This window comes from Ischnura elegans, chromosome X (assembly GCF_921293095.1).
Source record: "Ischnura elegans chromosome X, ioIscEleg1.1, whole genome shotgun sequence".
Lineage (NCBI taxonomy): Eukaryota > Metazoa > Arthropoda > Insecta > Odonata > Coenagrionidae > Ischnura > Ischnura elegans.
The window spans coordinates 104,296,608-104,317,344 of NC_060259.1; the positions used below are offsets into that span (position 1 = coordinate 104,296,608).

The following is a 20,737-nucleotide window of genomic DNA, read 5'->3' on the forward strand; positions in this document are numbered from 1 at the left end:
CAAAATTATAGTACGAAATATAAAATTCTTGTGTTGATCAGTTTTTAATTGGAGAATAAAAAAAGAAAAATTTGTAATCAAGTTGATAATAAATTTTCATCATAAGAGTTCAGCAAGTTTTGCTGTGGAGAACTAAAAAACCAAATTATATTGTATGAATAAAATTTCTTGCACAAATTACAATTTTGAAAATAGTTATAACGTAAATATTAAAAAATTAAAGATATGGAAATGAAATTTTTAATAAACAGCTCAGATTTTGCGTGGACAAAATAAAAAAAATATTGTAGAAAGATAAAACTTCTCGCTTCGATGACAGTTTTCGTTTATTCAGAAAATATCAAAATAAGGAAACCAAAATTTACAGAGCTTGACTTTAGTATTGAGAACAAAAATATGCAGAATGATAGTCAAGAAATGAAAATTCTTGTACTCACTCACAGTTTTAAAGTGGAGAACAAATAAGTGCAATATGATCGTATCGAAACTAAAAATTCTTTTACGGTTCAGAGTTATTACGTGGAGAGAAAATATGCAAATCAATGGTACGGAATTGAACATTCTTTTACACATCACAGTTTTTCTGTGGAGAACAAAAAAAGTAAACTGATGCTACGAAATTGATATTTCTCCATTTTGGAATTGATATTTCTGGAATCTAGTACAGTATAATGCGGACATAAAATTATTTTACTGGAAGTGATGTTTCATTGACTTTGAAAATAACTTTGAATTGAATTGAATGGATGTGAAAAAATATTGCAATGGGCAAAATATTTTTTTTGAGCCAACATTTTTCTGGATGACTCATAATCACACATCAACGTATTTTCTTTACAAATGTTTTCGAGTCAAAATATCACCTCCCTTAACAGTCTCCGCCAAATATTTTCACCGTATAAAGCAGTCCGAATAACTTTTATTTATCATTAGTTTTTAGTTATCTGTTTATTCATTGCAAATTTTATTTTCCATAATGATTTTTCATTCTGAATCAGAATTATTTAACTATTTTTTCTCCTGTGAAAGGTTACCTCTTCAGAATCAATCCTTAATTTTTCCTATTTAAACAAAGATATAGTTCCATTTAATTGGAATTATTTTATTATAATAAGTAATATTAAGTAAGTGAGTATTATTTTAATTTCATCTGCAATACGGGAAATTTTATTTTTCACTCGAAGTTTTATAAATCTAATTAAAAGGTGAGCCCATTCACTCTGTAACGTCCATGCGCCATAAGAAAATTTATTGATTAATCCGACCATGAAGCCGATTTTCTAGGACATTGATTTGTCTCTTTATGAGTGTTCGTTTTTTTCAATTGCAGAGTTCGTTGGATCGTATTGTGTGAGTTGACTACTCGAGGCCTCGATGAATGCACGTGCAAAGAGATCGAAAGAATGCAGCTCGTTGCCGCAGGCAGACGGCAAGATTTCATTCATTCCTCTTCCAAGTTTTGAGTTCAGTTCAGAACCATTATTTAGTGATCACATAGGTACACTATAATTTTTACATTCAGGAACCTCGATGATAAAAGTAATGATTGCGTGAGAAAATAAATAAATATTTTCACTTTTCCAACTCGAAAATATTTAATTAAACCGCACCCAAAATTAAGACTCACTAAACTTAAATACCGCGCTGAATCTCAAGGCATTGATTGGTTGACGACGACGATAGCGTTTGCTTTCATATATTTAGATTTGAAACTTCATTTCCATTAAATTTTATAATTCGAATGAAGGGCAGTTATGGGGATTTTCGTGAATCTATCATAAGTATTTACTTTGCTGTTTAATTTTCTCATTGTAATGTGGAGGTCGTGGTTTCCATATTGGCCTAGCTTTTGGTAACTCAGCAACCGTCATGCTTGCTCAAGTTATTAATTCCTCGGAGCCCCTACCTGAGGGAAACATGAGATTCCGGTCATATTTTCTACCTTTCTGAATTTTCCCGTGAATTTAATGAGTACAAGTGACATATTTAAAAAAAGTGGCAACAATAATGTTACAATGATTGATACTCTTTTTTGTTTAATTTTGGGTACTTAATTTCCGGCGTTTTTCCGTGCTATTAAATATTTATTAAGCCAATGGTGTCGAAAAATCAGTATATATTTTTCATTTTTTTCGGCTGTTTTTTTCTGAAGTGATACATTGACCTCTAGCTCTTTGCATGATCTTGAGAATTAACTTATATTCTTTCTTTCGTATCAGAGGACTTAATTAATAAATTACATCCTACAAGAAATTATTAAAATACATCCTCCTGGATAGCTGTGGTGTCCTTAATATGGATGCTATATTTGTAACTTTTTTGTAACTCATCTTTTTAAATAATTTCATCGTATTGATTTTTATAATTTCATTATTGTTTTCCAATTCATATAATAGTACATATATGAAATGAAGAGTGGTATTATTTGCTATCAATTTTTAGTAATACCCATGAAGTCCACGTAAGTCTTAAAAAAAAGTTATATAAATAGCACACTCAGCTCACTGTAATGATTTCCGGGAAATTTTTTAATATTGCCCAATCATATCTTTAAAATGTTCATAGAATAATGAAAATCCATCGAAATATCGCCGATTAGATAAGCGTCAAATAATTTGGAATTACCCACTCTTGCATTTTTTAATTTTAAAAATTTCTAAACACTTAAAAAGTTAATATTTTCTGAACGTCTTCCTCGAAATGATATTTCTGAGCTGAGAGTTAACTTTTTAGGTCTCCCCTTCGTTGGATTATGATAATTTTTTGTTATATTACCACAGGTCAAGCTTGTGGACAACGACACCCACACAGCACACGGACACCTTTCGGACATCCGGTGATTGTCCGCCAAGTGGCCTATGGACATCCTACGGACAGCCGAATTCATACAAAATGATGTCCGCTGCAAGTCCGCATGTCAGTAAAAAAGGTGGCCTATGGACGACCTGAAATTGTCCGCTCTGGACACCTTGAGGACACGTTTAGGTTAGGATTGCATTTTGTTCGATACAAATAAATAATAGGTCCAGACAAGAATTTAAATAAATAAGGCATCAATTCCATGCACAATATTTATTTGGCTTCTTAAAATAATACAATGCAAGAAACTACATACATATTATTAAATTTTCTTCTTCCCCTGCAACCGCTCCTTGGCGTGCCTTAGCCAGTTTTGGATGGCAACCTCCACATCTTTTTCAGCGGTCATGCTCTCCTGCACTGCTCCTGTAATAATGAAGTATATAAACATTTCATTGTAGCAAGAAATTGTATCTTGTACGTAACAAGCAGATTACATAAGACAGGACGCTATAGTCTTATTAGTCACGTGTTTAACATTCTTAAGGTTTCAAAATTAGGAAACCTGTCCATTAGAGGCTGAATACATTTTACAAACTTTTCTTTAACTTTTTCTTGTTCTTAAATAAGAAAAGATGTTGAGTAAAAATATTAATATGTTAGTAATGTATACATTATGATTAAGAACATTTTTCATAGAACAATTGTTGAACTAGATTTTAATCCCAAATATGAGAAGACTGTTTGCCTGTTAGACCCTGGTGCACCATCTAGAAAAAAATTCTTTGATCCATCCTTGCCAGACAGCTAAGTAGAGGTCTCGAAAAAGATATTGGAAAAAGCATTCAAATGGAGGATAATATTTCTGAACAATTGGTCTCTGCTTGAAGATTATGACTACACTAGAGTGAATTGTGTTACATAAGCTGGAGCTAAGGAAGACTAATGCAGAGGAGCTGAATATGATATAGGAGTAAAGGAAACTAGAAAATTTAAAGGAGGAAGTTTAAGTGGACTAGATCTCTTGGGATTAGTGTGAAAACAGCCACACTGATTTGGCACACAAACCACTTAGCTGCATTGGCCGAGATGCAACTTAAAAAAATAGAAACTTTGAAAAACTAGCAAAAACTTGCTGTAGTTAAGGCCATTCCATGATTTAGATCTCCGAATTCTTCCAATCTTAATAATTAAAATAGATCTTCTAATGTAGTCTGGTATCGAGGCAAAAGTGAAAACCTAGCTCACTGGCAATATTCACATTTCGACAGAGACATAACAGGTGAATAGCAGCTAAAGCCTGCTGTGAGCTACTGAAATTTCTATAGCTCCTACAACAACACCTACTTCAAAACATCTTAGTTAGCTAGAGCTACTAGAAAATAGTAGCTTCTGTAGTACTGTGCAACTACCATCCCTGTTGAATAAGTTATCCCATTCTTAAGTTCTACAGGTGTTATACATCGAACTTTTATAGAGCATGAGATCCTTTTCAACCATGTTTTTGGTAATTATACCTCCCATATGCAGAACAAAAATTGTTTTCAAATGTTTGAATTACTTGGTAGTGGAATCTACATCTGAAAATAATACATAACAATACTATTTTCTCTACCTTTAGCATGGAAGGGTGAACCTTGTATTACAAGATGTTCAATAATTATTTAAATTTACTTTATATGAGCTCCCTTAACAGGAGCAACTTGCGAAAAAAGTATCCAGACCAAAATTATTCCTCCTTGCCCAAACCTATATAATAATCAAACGAATACTTACACCTCTCTCTCATGTCTTGCTTTAGCATGTTCCAGCCAACTCTTCACTGTAACTTCCACACTAGAATTGGTGGCTGTATCGTCCTGGTTCAGAGCAACATCTGTAAAGAATGAAGACAAATAAGTATACAGACAATTATAAGAAGAGAGACATACAAACTTATAAATAGAAATAGGAACTAAATAAAATACAGATAAGGTATTTTTATTCAACTCCACTACATGAAAGCTATAGTCAGTAAATGCCTCCAGGTAAATATATCAGGTTCACGATACTCTACACCAAAATGTGTACCGATGGCTGTACGAAAAGATGCACAAGTTCTATTTTCTGGGTATAAGATTTCATGCAGCAGTTTGAGCAAATAAATGAACCATGTAACATAGCCGTAAGGTTTGTTTACACAATATATCACTTATAATTAGACCTTGTTTAGATTCATCCCAAGTTTCTTACAGTCGTCCTATAGTTTCCACTAAATTAAATGCATGGATGACTAATAGCACAGTTACTTAGTTTGTAGTTAAATTAGTTTATAATTTAGTAGGTTAGCAAAGTTGGGCAGAAAAAATATATTAAACGCTATAAAAGTTACGTCGGCATTGTAATTTTTTAATCCCTAAGCCTTATCTTTACTGACATAATAGATCATTTATTTATTTAGGACCTAAAATCTTTAATTATTAACCTAGTTCCATCAAACAGATAAAGAGTATAAAAACTTTTTGTAAAAAGGCTAAACATTGGTGGTTATCCTATCATAACCTTAATCGCCATATCCTATCATAACCCTTCGACCTGAAGACGCTGGCAGGATAGCCAGCGAAACTGTTGTCAACCAACAATCTGACGCGGAAGAAAACCCTGGAGAAATGCAGAGATCAAACCATCGACGCGGAAACCTACGCTCTAACATCCTATCATAACATTAATGTTCTTTTTCGATGCGTGCGTGAATATACATATCAAAAGAAATCACACTGTGTACTCCGATTTCAAAGAATTAATAATTTACGTGAAACCTATTAATCATATATGCGTGTTGCAAAATCCCCCGGTTACACGTAAGTACAATTCCTAGTTATATATATATATTTTAATATCACGAGATGTGGGTCAATTCCTAGTTATATTTATTGCCAAGAACCCTACTTGATTTGATTTAGGAACGGAACCAAACGGACCGTTCGGACAACAAATTCAGCCGTAGCCTACGTTATCAAAACAACAGGTTCTATTTTATACGCTAGCACTTACATTATTTCCTATACGTTCTCGCGTACAGAGACTATAGTACAAGAACTTCCACTTTAAATTATATCATGTAAACAAGGAACAAAAGCGAAAATTTCACCATGAACAACGGAAAAAGACGCTACCTTTAGTTGCCAAGTAACGGTTTTACCGAGACGGTCATGTTGTTCCAAGCAGAGCCATATTTTTCCTCGAGATGTTACAGGCTGAGTTATAAGAAATATAAGGAGCATGCGGAAACACTATACTGCCGACAGTGAACGCCAAGAAAAAATTATTTGGATGTCACATCAAACTTACTTGGAATACATGTAGCTGCATCTTTGTAACCGCCAAACCACCATGCTGTCTCCGGTGTTCCATTCCGGTTCCTCTGTTGGAAAGGAGGAACGGAGGAATGTGGAGAACCATGGGAAAATCTGTATCGCGGAGTAGCGGTAGATTCAAAATTCGTTCGCCACCAAAAAATCTAGAATTTCAATATAAAGTAAAGGTACGGCAGTACTTACCTTCTATTGCCTATCCTTAAATTGGACAATTACAATGTCTAATCTGGGAATGAGGCCATCGATGCCGTGATAATTTTAGGAGAATTCTTACCATTAAAAATTAAAATGAATTTAAAGCGTTATGTTTCATTAAAATACTTTCCAATCAATCGCCTCTGAGATTTTTTAATCCCTAGAGAGTAAATATTAATTAATCAATAAGTTGAAAGAGTTCATTTAACCTGCAGGAATGGAATGTCCCCGAGACGGCTACGCGACGTCGGCAGGACATTGGTACATAATATAAAATTTCAGTAAAAATCGATAAATTCCATTATTCCTGTTGTTAATTTTTGTAAAAGTTGCTAAATTTAAGTAATTTTTATAATCATGAAAGAGTACGGGTTTATTGTTCATCCAACGCTTCTCAACCGTACAACATGCGGAAATTTTTAATTTTTTGAAAATTGCTAAAATTGTTGCTAAATTTGTTAAAACTTTAAAAATTGTTATAAATAATGTAGAGAGTCATAAGTTCGTTCAATTGTTGTTGTTTAACCCGTAAGGCATGTAGAAATTTTTAACGCTCGTAAATGTTACTTAAATTGTTGCTAACTTTGTTTAAACTTAATTAATTGTTATAAACAATGTAAAACTTAAAAATAGCGTACATTTGTTGTTCTTAAACTATAGAAGCGGTAAAAATGTCAAATTTTTTTTTTCGTTAAATAGTTTATAATTTCCTCCCAGAGTCCACACTCCAACAAGAGGATTACACTTGGTTACCTAAAATAATCCTCAAAATAACTCTTCCTCCACGAAAAATTTCCTCTTCCTCGATCGGGAGGAAGTATTCTGGCTTCAGAAACGAGAGAGAGTTTTTTTTCTTTCTCCCTTCTCCTATACTCCCTACTCGGAGGAGGATCTCGAGACTTTCTCTCGGAGTTCCTCCTTGAGGAGGTGAGTGTTTTAAGAGGAAACCAAAACTCCGAAACCCTGCATAATGGGACACTAGCTGGACGTCCGCTGGACATCCAAGATAGGACAGTGTGCGGACGGATGGCCAGGACAGCCGGCGGATGTCCTCTGGCTGTCCTGAAAATCCGCGGACACTGAGAGGACGCGACGGACGCGCAGCGGACGTCCTCTGGCAACGATGTGCTGTGTGGGCAGCGATTGCTTTTGAAGACAACTGTGGAGATCCATAAAATGGACACCTGAATGTTACTGCGCCGACAATTAGAGACTTGAGGATTTTATCGTGAAGAAAGGAAGAATGTAGATAGGAAGAAAGAAGACACTAAGCATGAAGATAGTTGTTTTTTGCATTTTTCGTGGCAATTATTGTACAGGGTGTTTGTATATTTTTTATTAATGCATGTATTATTTCCAGCTATAGTTAGGATTTGCGGCAGGGGAGTAGGGATTTTATATTGCGTCCTACTGTTGAGTAGAAATAACTCAGATTAGGCAGGTCTTCGTATATCTTGGCCACGATTCGGTATTTAGGCGTTTAATTGATTCAGGCGTACAAAGCAGTATTTAGGTAGGCAGGGCTGTATGAATGGCTGAATGTGATTTCATGAATGACGAATGGAATGTGGTTTATGATTGAATGAATGGTGTAGTAGTAGTACTTGATTGTTATGAATTGCTAATTATATTTTGTGTAGTTTTTTTATTCTTATTAATTTTGACCATAGTGTAATAAGCAGTGTAGTGCATGCCCCCCTCAAATCCAAACTGTTCCCTCATCGTGGGGAGGGGGTGTAACAGGGATAAGTCATTAATTTGCACCAGATGCTTACAAAATTGCACCCTTATTGGGAATGTGATGGATTATTTTTTCTTCCAAAGTTTGTGGTTTTTCCGCATGAGTTGCAAGTTGTAAAGGTTATTTGATAATATGCAATTATGAATTATCTCTGGCTAAAACAGTTGGTGCATTTATGATTTATATGATATGTGAAACCATTGAATATAATATATGATATGTTGCTGTGATGTTTATTCTTTTTGATTAGTACCATTTTCGTTACTGTTTTGGTGATGTTTTTCAATAATATTGTACAGAGCCTTTTTTTACTTTTGTAACTAATGCATGTTTTTTTCCAGCTATAGTTTAGACTTGGGGCAGGAGAGTAGGGATTTAATATTTCATCTTACAGTTGATATGAAATGACTCAGAATAGGCATGTCTTCGTATATTGCGACCATGAAAATATAAGTAAGTAACACCCTGACCAGAATAAATTGTACTCATTCCTAAGGTCGATTTGTTTTATTGTTGTTGATATTTTGTTTCGATTTTTAATGATAGCATTTTAGCAAATTTTTAATTTTAGAACTATTAAATGGTGTGCATGTGTTTTCTCCCTACTACTTTGTACAAGTAATGGCAATAAAACTATTTTCTATCCGGCCTTGACTATGTTACAAAGGAGATGTTGTAAAAATAAAATATTTTAATATATTTGTGATTGATGGCATAAAATAAAAACATTTTACATGTAATTTTTGTGAAAATTAAGGTTCTGGTACAAATCCAGTAAAATAGAATGTCGTTAAGGTATTGACAAAATTTTACATTCGTCAGTTTACAATTAACCTAAATAAAGTGAACATATTCAGAAAGCATCCATCAAGGGGCAAGTAAATTGGACATATACTGTGTGCATAACAATATTTTAATTCATTCAATTGTATGCAAATAGGCAATTTGTTAACATTGTCATATGTACATTATCTCTCGTGTGTAAGCAAAAATAGAAATTTCTCCATTTAAAATTTTATAACGACAGCAGTGTTTAATTAAGTTAATATGCGTTAAAGTGGATTTAAATAACTGTTAATGCCATACCATGTAACTGAAAACAATTATTGCAGAGAAGTTCGAAACACCGACTTCCGATTACTACTGTAGTAAGTCTTCTCCTTAACCACTAGTCTACCTCACTCGTTAACTCCGAAGGGGATTCATTGGCTGCTATTCTGGATGGAATAGCATTATGCTATTCTTCGATATTGCAACCGATGTTTCTATAATATAGCGTATTGCAACGCCTATGCTATTTGGTATTCAGAACGGTTGCAATTCGTGTTTTTACTACACCGGAAGACGTAATTCTCAGAATAGCATAGGCCCGTAGCAATTCACTATTCTGAACGGCGAATTGCAACCGGTAGGCTTGCTATAATATTACGCAGTCTTCGAGGCCGAGCTATTCGGTATTGCAACCCTGAAAACGTGCGCATTGCGATGTCGGATTGTTTTTCTGAGGTTAAAGTAACATAATCAGTATTGAAAAATGGAATAATAGCCAAAAATAAAATGATATCTGCTTTATTTTAATTAAATAATAGTAGCATAAGTGATGAATATTTAACTAGTTAAGTGAATTGGTTATAAATTAACATTCGAGCTTAATATATGAAGCACAAGCTTGCTTCATCGACAGTACGAAAACAATAACAATTAATGCAAAGAATTACTACGATTAGCCCAAATTTTCCGTGTTTTATTCATATGTACAACTCATAATTTTATTTCATCACTTGACTTGCTACTAAAAATATCCTCAATGTAGGCTATGAGGTCTATTCTTGAAAAATTTCAAGCTTGTGTTAACACACTAACTCGCCAAATATAATAATTGTTATAGCTTTCAATGAAAACCATATATTACCATAATAATACCATATACTTTGATCAGCCGTTCATTTCCTCAGTTGGACAGTATATACAAATACATGCAACGCGTCGAAATTATTTTCCCCACTATTCGCTACCTTCTACAATTAAAACTTAAAATTTACTAAATTATAACAGGGGCAGTCGACTTGAATTACTTGCTTGAAAACAAAGGATTTCTCCGAACACCAATAAAGTTTCCGAACAAATATGATTCACCACAAACGTTTAATGGAATATTCATGTACATCATAAACGCAATACATATCATGTGGAATTCAATACAAATTGTTTCCTCTATAGCCAAGCAAGTTATTCACACAATTAATTTTCAGTATATCGGCACAGTTCAGGGTCTATAAAAATTTCAGTTACACATTAAAATCAGCTGATACGAAAACAATGATAACTGACACAACAGCACTTTCCACACGATTCACTATCGCTAGATTCACTTTTTCACAGCTGTTCCATCATCCTCAAATTCACCATCACCTCCCTCTGCTTTTTCCAAATCTGCAGCTGAAATATCGATACTATTCCATCGTAATACATGAAAGCACAGCTGTGACGTTTCCACCCATGTGGAAAAATTTTCTGGTCCAGTACTGGATTTATGCTGGTTAAGTACTGGATTTATACTGGGTCAGTATTAATGCAGTACTGGACCAGAACCGGCCAATACTGGGCCAGAACCGGCCAGTATTGGGCCAGTATTAATTCATTACTGGACCAGATCCGGCCAGTACTGGGCCAGAACCGACCAGTACCCACACAGCACATCGTTGCCAGAGGACGTCCGCTGCGCGTCCGTCGCGTCCTCTCAGTGTCCGCGGATTTTCAGGACAGCCAGAGGACATCCGCCGGCTGTCCTGGCCATCCGTCCGCACACTGTCCTATCTTGGATGTCCAGCGGACGTCCAGCTAGTGTCCCATTATGCAGGGTTTCGGAGTTTTGGTTTCCTCACTCACCTCCTCAAGGAGGAACTCCGAGAGAAAGTCTCGAGATCCTCCTCCGAGTAGGGAGTGTAGGAGAAGGGAGAAAGAAAAAAACTCTCTCTCGTTTCTGAAGCCAGAATACTTCCTCCCGATCGAGGAAGAGGAAATTTTTCGTGGAGGAAGAGTTATTTTGAGGATTATTTTAGGTAACCAAGTGTAATCCTCTTGTTGGAGTGTGGACTCTGGGAGGAAATTATAAACTATTTAACGAAAAAAAAAATTTGACATTTTTACCGCTTCTATAGTTTAAGAACAACAAATGTACGCTATTTTTAAGTTTTACATTGTTTATAACAATTAATTAAGTTTAAACAAAGTTAGCAACAATTTAAGTAACATTTACGAGCGTTAAAAATTTCTACATGCCTTACGGGTTAAACAACAACAATTGAACGAACTTATGACTCTCTACATTATTTATAACAATTTTTAAAGTTTTAACAAATTTAGCAACAATTTTAGCAATTTTCAAAAAATTAAAAATTTCCGCATGTTGTACGGTTGAGAAGCGTTGGATGAACAATAAACCCGTACTCTTTCATGATTATAAAAATTACTTAAATTTAGCAACTTTTACAAAAATTAACAACAGGAATAATGGAATTTATCGATTTTTACTGAAATTTTATATTATGTACCAATGTCCTGCCGACGTCGCGTAGCCGTCTCGGGGACATTCCATTCCTGCAGGTTAAATGAACTCTTTCAACTTATTGATTAATTAATATTTACTCTCTAGGGATTAAAAAATCTCAGAGGCGATTGATTGGAAAGTATTTTAATGAAACATAACGCTTTAAATTCATTTTAATTTTTAATGGTAAGAATTCTCCTAAAATTATCACGGCATCGATGGCCTCATTCCCAGATTAGACATTGTAATTGTCCAATTTAAGGATAGGCAATAGAAGGTAAGTACTGCCGTACCTTTACTTTATATTGAAATTTAGATTTTTTGGTGGCGAACGAATTTTGAATCTACCGCTACTCCGCGATACAGATTCTCCACATTCCTCCGTTCCTCCTTTCCAACAGAGGAACCGGAATGGAACACCGGAGACAGCATGGTGGTTTGGCGGTTACAAAGATGCAGCTACATGTATTCCAAGTAAGTTTGATGTGACATCCAAATAATTTTTTCTTGGCGTTCACTGTCGGCAGTATAGTGTTTCCGCATGCTCCTTATATTTCTTATAACTCAGCCTGTAACATCTCGAGGAAAAATATGGCTCTGCTTGGAACAACATGACCGTCTCGGTAAAACCGTTACTTGGCAACTAAAGGTAGCGTCTTTTTCCGTTGTTCATGGTGAAATTTTCGCTTTTGTTCCTTGTTTACATGATATAATTTAAAGTGGAAGTTCTTGTACTATAGTCTCTGTACGCGAGAACGTATAGGAAATAATGTAAGTGCTAGCGTATAAAATAGAACCTGTTGTTTTGATAACGTAGGCTACGGCTGAATTTGTTGTCCGAACGGTCCGTTTGGTTCCGTTCCTAAATCAAATCAAGTAGGGTTCTTGGCAATAAATATAACTAGGAATTGACCCACATCTCGTGATATTAAAATATATATATATAACTAGGAATTGTACTTACGTGTAACCGGGGGATTTTGCAACACGCATATATGATTAATAGGTTTCACGTAAATTATTAATTCTTTGAAATCGGAGTACACCGTGTGATTTCTTTTGATATGTATATTCACGCACGCATCGAAAAAGAACATTAATGTTATGATAGGATGTTAGAGCGTAGGTTTCCGCGGCGATGGTTTGATCTCTGCATTTCTCCAGGGTTTTCTTCCGCGTCAGATTGTTGGTTGACAACAGTTTCGCTGGCTATCCTGCCAGCGTCTTCAGGTCGAAGGGTTATGATAGGATATGGCGATTAAGGTTATGATAGGATAACCACCAATGTTTAGCCTTTTTACAAAAAGTTTTTATACTCTTTATCTGTTTGATGGAACTAGGTTAATAATTAAAAATTTTAGGTCCTAAATAAATAAATGATCTATTATGTCAGTAAAGATAAGGCTTAGGGATTAAAAAATTACAATGCCGACGTAACTTTTATAGCGTTTAATATATTTTTTCTGCCCAACTTTGCTAACCTACTAAATTATAAACTAATTTAACTACAAACTAAGTAACTGTGCTATTAGTCATCCATGCATTTAATTTAGTGGAAACAATAGGACGACTGTAAGAAACTTGGGATGAATCTAAACAAGGTCTAATTATAAGTGATATATTGTGTAAACAAACCTTACGGCTATGTTACATGGTTCATTTATTTGCTCAAACTGCTGCATGAAATCTTATACCCAGAAAATAGAACTTGTGCATCTTTTCGTACAGCCATCGGTACACATTTTGGTGTAGAGTATCGTGAACCTGATATATTTACCTGGAGGCATTTACTGACTATAGCTTTCATGTAGTGGAGTTGAATAAAAATACCTTATCTGTATTTTATTTAGTTCCTATTTCTATTTATAAGTTTGTATGTCTCTCTTCTTATAATTGTCTGTATACTTATTTGTCTTCATTCTTTACAGATGTTGCTCTGAACCAGGACGATACAGCCACCAATTCTAGTGTGGAAGTTACAGTGAAGAGTTGGCTGGAACATGCTAAAGCAAGGCATGAGAGAGAGGTGTAAGTATTCGTTTGATTATTATATAGGTTTGGGCAAGGAGGAATAATTTTGGTCTGGATACTTTTTTCGCAAGTTGCTCCTGTTAAGGGAGCTCATATAAAGTAAATTTAAATAATTATTGAACATCTTGTAATACAAGGTTCACCCTTCCATGCTAAAGGTAGAGAAAATAGTATTGTTATGTATTATTTTCAGATGCAGATTCCACTACCAAGTAATTCAAACATTTGAAAACAATTTTTGTTCTGCATATGGGAGGTATAATTACCAAAAACATGGTTGAAAAGGATCTCATGCTCTATAAAAGTTCGATGTATAACACCTGTAGAACTTAAGAATGGGATAACTTATTCAACAGGGATGGTAGTTGCACAGTACTACAGAAGCTACTATTTTCTAGTAGCTCTAGCTAACTAAGATGTTTTGAAGTAGGTGTTGTTGTAGGAGCTATAGAAATTTCAGTAGCTCACAGCAGGCTTTAGCTGCTATTCACCTGTTATGTCTCTGTCGAAATGTGAATATTGCCAGTGAGCTAGGTTTTCACTTTTGCCTCGATACCAGACTACATTAGAAGATCTATTTTAATTATTAAGATTGGAAGAATTCGGAGATCTAAATCATGGAATGGCCTTAACTACAGCAAGTTTTTGCTAGTTTTTCAAAGTTTCTATTTTTTTTAAGTTGCATCTCGGCCAATGCAGCTAAGTGGTTTGTGTGCCAAATCAGTGTGGCTGTTTTCACACTAATCCCAAGAGATCTAGTCCACTTAAACTTCCTCCTTTAAATTTTCTAGTTTCCTTTACTCCTATATCATATTCAGCTCCTCTGCATTAGTCTTCCTTAGCTCCAGCTTATGTAACACAATTCACTCTAGTGTAGTCATAATCTTCAAGCAGAGACCAATTGTTCAGAAATATTATCCTCCATTTGAATGCTTTTTCCAATATCTTTTTCGAGACCTCTACTTAGCTGTCTGGCAAGGATGGATCAAAGAATTTTTTTCTAGATGGTGCACCAGGGTCTAACAGGCAAACAGTCTTCTCATATTTGGGATTAAAATCTAGTTCAACAATTGTTCTATGAAAAATGTTCTTAATCATAATGTACACATTACTAACATATTAATATTTTTACTCAAAATCTTTTCTTATTTAAGAACAAGAAAAAGTTAAAGAAAAGTTTGTAAAATGTATTCAGCCTCTAATGGACAGGTTTCCTAATTTTGAAACCTTAAGAATGTTAAACACGTGACTAATAAGACTGTAGCGTCCTGTCTTATGTAATCTGCTTGTTACGTACAAGATACAATTTCTTGCTACAATGAAATGTTTATATACTTCATTATTACAGGAGCAGTGCAGGAGAGCATGACCGCTGAAAAAGATGTGGAGGTTGCCATCCAAAACTGGCTGAGGCACGCCAAGGAGCGGTTGCAGGGGAAGAAGAAAATTTAATAATATGTATGTAGTTTCTTGCATTGTATTATTTTAAGAAGCCAAATAAATATTGTGCATGGAATTGATGCCTTATTTATTTAAATTCTTGTCTGGACCTATTATTTATTTGTATCGAACAAAATGCAATCCTAACCTAAACGTGTCCTCAAGGTGTCCAGAGCGGACAATTTCAGGTCGTCCATAGGCCACCTTTTTTACTGACATGCGGACTTGCAGCGGACATCATTTTGTATGAATTCGGCTGTCCGTAGGATGTCCATAGGCCACTTGGCGGACAATCACCAGATGTCCGAAAGGTGTCCGTGTGCTGTGTGGGTATTGATTTAGTACTGGAACAGAACCGGCCGGTGTTAAACCAGTACTGGACCAGAACCGGCCAGTACTTGACAAGAACCGGCCGGTATTAAACCAGTACTGGACCAGAACCGACCGGTACTGGGCCAGAAACGCCAGTACTGGGCCAGAACCGGCCGGTAATAAACCAGTAATGGACTAGAACCGGCCAGTACTGGCCCAGAACCGGCCAGTACTGGACCAGGAACGGCCAGTACTGGACCAGAACCGACCCGTACTGGGCCAGAAACGCCAGTACTGGACCAGGAACGGCCAGTACTGGACCAGAACCGACCCGTACTGGGCCAGAAACGCCAGTACTGGGCCAGAACCGGCCGGTAATAAACCAGTAATGGACTAGAACCGGCCAGTACTGGCCCAGAACCGGCCAGTACTGGCCCAGAACCGGCCAGTACTGGACCAGAAACGGCCAGTACTGGACCAGAACCGACCCGTACTGGGCCAGATACGCCAAAACTGGGCCAGAATCTCCAGTCCAGATTGGGAAATTAATGCATGTACAGAAATTAAACCTTCAATTTTTGCCATATAATTTTAAAAACATGCTTCAACGAAAAGTTATAAATATGCATTTTTAATGTATTCATTGCGTTTTCACAGAATAAATATTATCAACAATTTTAACAAAGATCTTACAGTAAATAATACTATTTTACATGTTTCTTTCATGGAAGTTTGGTCTAGTGAGGAAGTTAAAGGTTGATGATTAGTGCATTACGTCATCTGAATAATTCTTTCATTTCCATGCGCGTAGCGCATTGTCTTTTGTCATTGAGCTCAGCGCCATCTTGGATTCTCTGGACTTCGAAAAATTTCACTCCCGTATGCTCTCTAGAATAACGATAGAGCGTACGGGAAAATCACTTTTTTTCAATTTTAGAGTAAATGCCCTATGGTAACGTCAGTTTCCGGTCCTTATCCCACTCCCACTTTCGAGCCAGCGTCGCTACTTCCGGTGTAGATAGATCGTTCAGTCTCGCTTGTGGTGTGCGTGTGTCAACATGGCTAGGTATCGTTCTCAAAGAAGAGAGGCTCCTCGGAGACCCGTGGAGAAAATCATCAAGGATTGCACTCCCGTAAATATACCAGTTAGCCTTGTGAATAAATTCTTCCAGCTGGAGCTGTAAATGTGTGGGTTGCTGACACCATTGGACCAAACTTCCTTAGAAGTAAGTTCTTTAAAACAACTATAATCCTATTAATAGCTGGGCCATATGCCATCACTGGTGCTTCGATGAATCACCTAAAAGGCCTTAGTCTAAAAAAACTGCCTTTTATAAGGTCTTAAATAATTTTCTTGGGGCCGATTAAGCTTTGGACAGAGTATAATTACAGGTTAGTTATTGTTTCGTTGGTTATTGCATACACAGTAATCTCAACACTAATGAAACAATGATAGTCAAAACAATAGTGATAGTAAATTAATGGAGAGGATAAAGATATTTCAATGCTTTTATGCTTTCTCCATCCTTCATTTTCAGACTATGCAGAACACTACGCGAGAGCCGGAAATATAAAGGTGGAAGATCACAGTTATGTCAAGAAGCGAGATTGTGCGAAATTCGAAAAAAGGCAAAGGCAAACTTAAATACGTCTATTTAATGAAATATTAATTCTTAATTACTATCTTTTTTGACCATATATCTTTCTATGTAACCGAATTATATGACTTTAAATAAACCTTTAAATTTTTTTTTTCAATGCGATTATTTTATTCAAATTTGATTATAGCACTAGGCCGGAACCAGCCCAGTACCGCTTGGAGCTGGCCCGGTACCGGCCCAGTAATGGCCCAGAACCTGCCCAGAAACGGCCCGGAACCGGCCCAGTACCGGCCCGGAACCGGCCCAGTACCGGCCCGGAACCGGCCCAGTACTGGGCCGATACTGGCATTTTCTTGCCAATTTTGGAAGTATCCCAGTACTGGGCCAATACTGGCCCAGTACTGGGATTTTTCCACATGGGCACCTACTTCAGTTCCTAAACAGAGATTGAATACTGAAATTAGGGAGTCATATAATATAAAGTTAGTATTAAAAACGAAAGCTCCTAGTCCATACAGTAAAGCTATATCGTCACGATCAAAGCAATAAAAGTTGGTACATATTTATTTTGACATGCAACGAACAGACAGACTTCGAAGCCTAAGACAATTACGAAGAAAATCAAACATATTTAGCTTTCAATGATTATTTCGCATAACATATATCTCACGATAAAGGACCGATCGGATATAGGTAAATGATTCAATATTTATGCCCGATAAATCATCATTATAACAGTAAAATTATGACCTAACCCACCTGTCTGAAGCCATTGTGATATTATCAAAACAACAACAATCAGCTGATTTCCTAAACGAGATTTTCAAAGCGTATTATATAAATCCACGGTTTAATATAATTTTTAAATGCAATTGAAGCAATTATTTGAAATTGCAAGTCAATATTCCATAAAATACAGAAAAATATATAAAATATCTTCTCCCCCATTGGTTGCGCAAACTGTTCAGAAAGTTTTTCATACGGGAAGGGGCGGAGCTTCCAAATAGCTCGCGCAAGGAATAGCATGATGCTATTCCGAACAAAATTATTACTACACGTCATTCAGAATACGGGGTCGTTGCAATAATGATCCGCAGAATAGCATATGCTATTTTTTGCAACGCTTATCCAGAATAGCAGCCATTATATGAGGCCTAGTCAGGAAAGGGAATAAACCAGTCTTCTAGTGTCACTAAATCAAACTGACTTTTAACACTCAGTGGCATTATTTTCTGTGATATTGCGGCGGATATTTCATGTGTATGTTTTGTTCGCTATCGCTGATCAAAAAGCTTCAGCGTTAATTGTAAGACAATATAACTCGACGGATCGGCCAACTTACGAGAGGAAGTAAAGTGACGTACGTAAGTACGTAATTATTGATATTATATAGCATGAGCTGCACAATTTATGTGGTATTAAACACTGCACGTATGCCGTATACATTTCCCTTTAATGATGCTACCCAGCCCCATGACACTTCCTATCCCACTCCATTGGGAACCCATGGTCTTTTATTGAAGTCGTTTCCTCAACCTGCCGCACGTTTGCCGGGGCGGCGCCACGTATTCTGGAGGGCAAGAATTAGCGGGTAAGTTAATTTCCGTATTGTTGAGCGCATACTACAGGTAAGTGGAAATAGTCATTTTTGTAATTAATTAAGATTTAGTTTTCATTTATTTTCGAATGTTAGTCTTTTGCATTATTTCCTTATTGTTCTACATTAATATTTCGTGGATATATATCGCGGATTTACTGAAAAAAGGAAAATGCCGTGGACGTGTGTGGTACCGCGTTGCACCACTGGTTATCACCACAAGACTTCGGGGATTTCGCTTTTTAGAGTCCCCAAGGACCCTGAGAAGCGATGAAATAGCTGTACGATTCCTTTTTTTGGTGTACTAAAGCTCCAAAATTTATACATATTTTAAATTTCAGGTTCTGCTGTTCCAGTGGTCAATGTCATTCACAGTGGAGGAATGAAGTAACACTGAGAAAATGCAAGATGTGCGACGGCTTTCATCAACTATTCATCATTCTCTCCTACTAAATTGAATCTCTTAGAATGATTAGTAATTATAAATAGAAATTATTAACAGAAAGAATTAATAGAAATGTTAAATTGTGAGTACTTAAAATTTATTTTTCATGACATTACCTTGCATTGATTGTATAAATAATCTCAGTTTCAATAGCATTGCGTAATCATTCTGGAAATGTAGATTTGATGTGTGTACATTATATAAGTTGGAAAAATGTGAATCGTTTTCATTCTTAATACCTCTTTCGATGATTTCTTTTAATGCAGCTGTTATCGATGGTGCGTGCAACTCTCATGAAAAGTACATTTACCGCGTATTAGCAGTATTAGCCTGTGGTTTCTGTCGTACTACTCATCTTATTTTTGGGCGAGGGATAATATTTCAGATTTGCCAGCACCTGAAAGTGATCAGACATCAGCAAATCCCTCGGATTATATCCATTGCACTGTTTTCGTGGAAGTTTATTCGGAAATTATTTGCAAAATCTCTTTCATTCTTATCTTTCATATGGTATTTTACTTCCTTAAATCTCAAATTATTCCTTTGGTGAGTAGACAAGCATCGTTATAAATTAGCCTTTAACGGTAATAATGGTACTTCCGGAAATTATTCACCCTGTTCAACGATTAAATATGCCTATTCTATACCCGCAAAAGGTCCCTAGGATAGAATCATTTTTTTAGGTTTGCTGTGCCCTGCCATTATTATTATCACTTGATCGAGACTCAGGAGATTAAAAACATTAACATACGTCACTTCATAAGAAGTATTTCACTTCGGCCTTGGTAAGAAGCCGTTTGCGTTTCTGATATTATATTTGTTAATAGTGTTTGAAAGCAAGGAATAACATCTATATTCTTATAAGGCCGTGGAAACATGCCGATGGGCTCAGAGGCAATGGTGCGTACGTAGTAGCTTCTATGACAACTTATATTAACGTTTACCACAAGAGAGCTATAAATAATAATTTCCTTAAAAATACCTTTCCTCACTACATAAGGTTTTAACTGCTGACAATCTTTCGTTATGGCTGTAACTGATTTTACAAAGGTATGGAAGCAGACGAAGCTGAAATCCAACGCCTTCCATTTGATTAATACTCACGTATGAGAACGATTTCTAGGTATTTTTCGCTATAAGATGTTAAGTGCATATGAACTTGTTAACTAGTAACCACTGTCGATGTGTTTATATTCATTTTTGCCATAAATTAGTTCATAATTACTGAAGTATCGTATACAGATACTCGCACGCTCCGCGCGCTCGTTAAGGGGCTCCGCCCCTTAAAACCCCCGGTTCCGGCTTCGCCGTTTACATTTGTGGTCGTTTGAAGAATTTTAGATTGAATAATCTCACCAGAAAAAGCTAGGGGCCGGCTTCGCCGGCCAGGGGGTAGGGAAGCGGCCCACCCATTCCTCGGAACGGCTTCGCCGTTCCTCGTTGAGAGGCGGCTTCGCCACCCAGGGGTTAAGTGTGCCCCGCCGGGGCTACCCCGCTTAATTCTCAGAACGTCTTCGCCGTTCCTCGGCTGGGGTCGGCATAGCCGCCCAGAGGGCAAGGGCATTTCGGAACTGTTTCACCGTTATTCGTTTAAGGGGCGGCTTTGCCGCTCAGGGGTGGAGGGAGCCCACAGCGGCTGCGCCGCTTGAACGTCGGGGCGGCTTCGCCGC

The 20,737-nt window shown here is 36.5% G+C and overlaps 1 long non-coding RNA gene across 1 annotated transcript; it reads left to right on the forward strand.

The window, feature by feature from the left end:
• The first annotated feature begins 16,135 nt into the window (after window positions 1-16,135).
• On the forward strand, window positions 16,136-17,182 carry LOC124171485. The gene is made up of 2 exons (XR_006867745.1): window positions 16,136-16,650; window positions 16,963-17,182. It is a non-coding gene; the product is annotated as an uncharacterized LOC124171485 (long non-coding RNA).
• The last annotated feature ends 3,555 nt before the right edge of the window (window positions 17,183-20,737 follow it).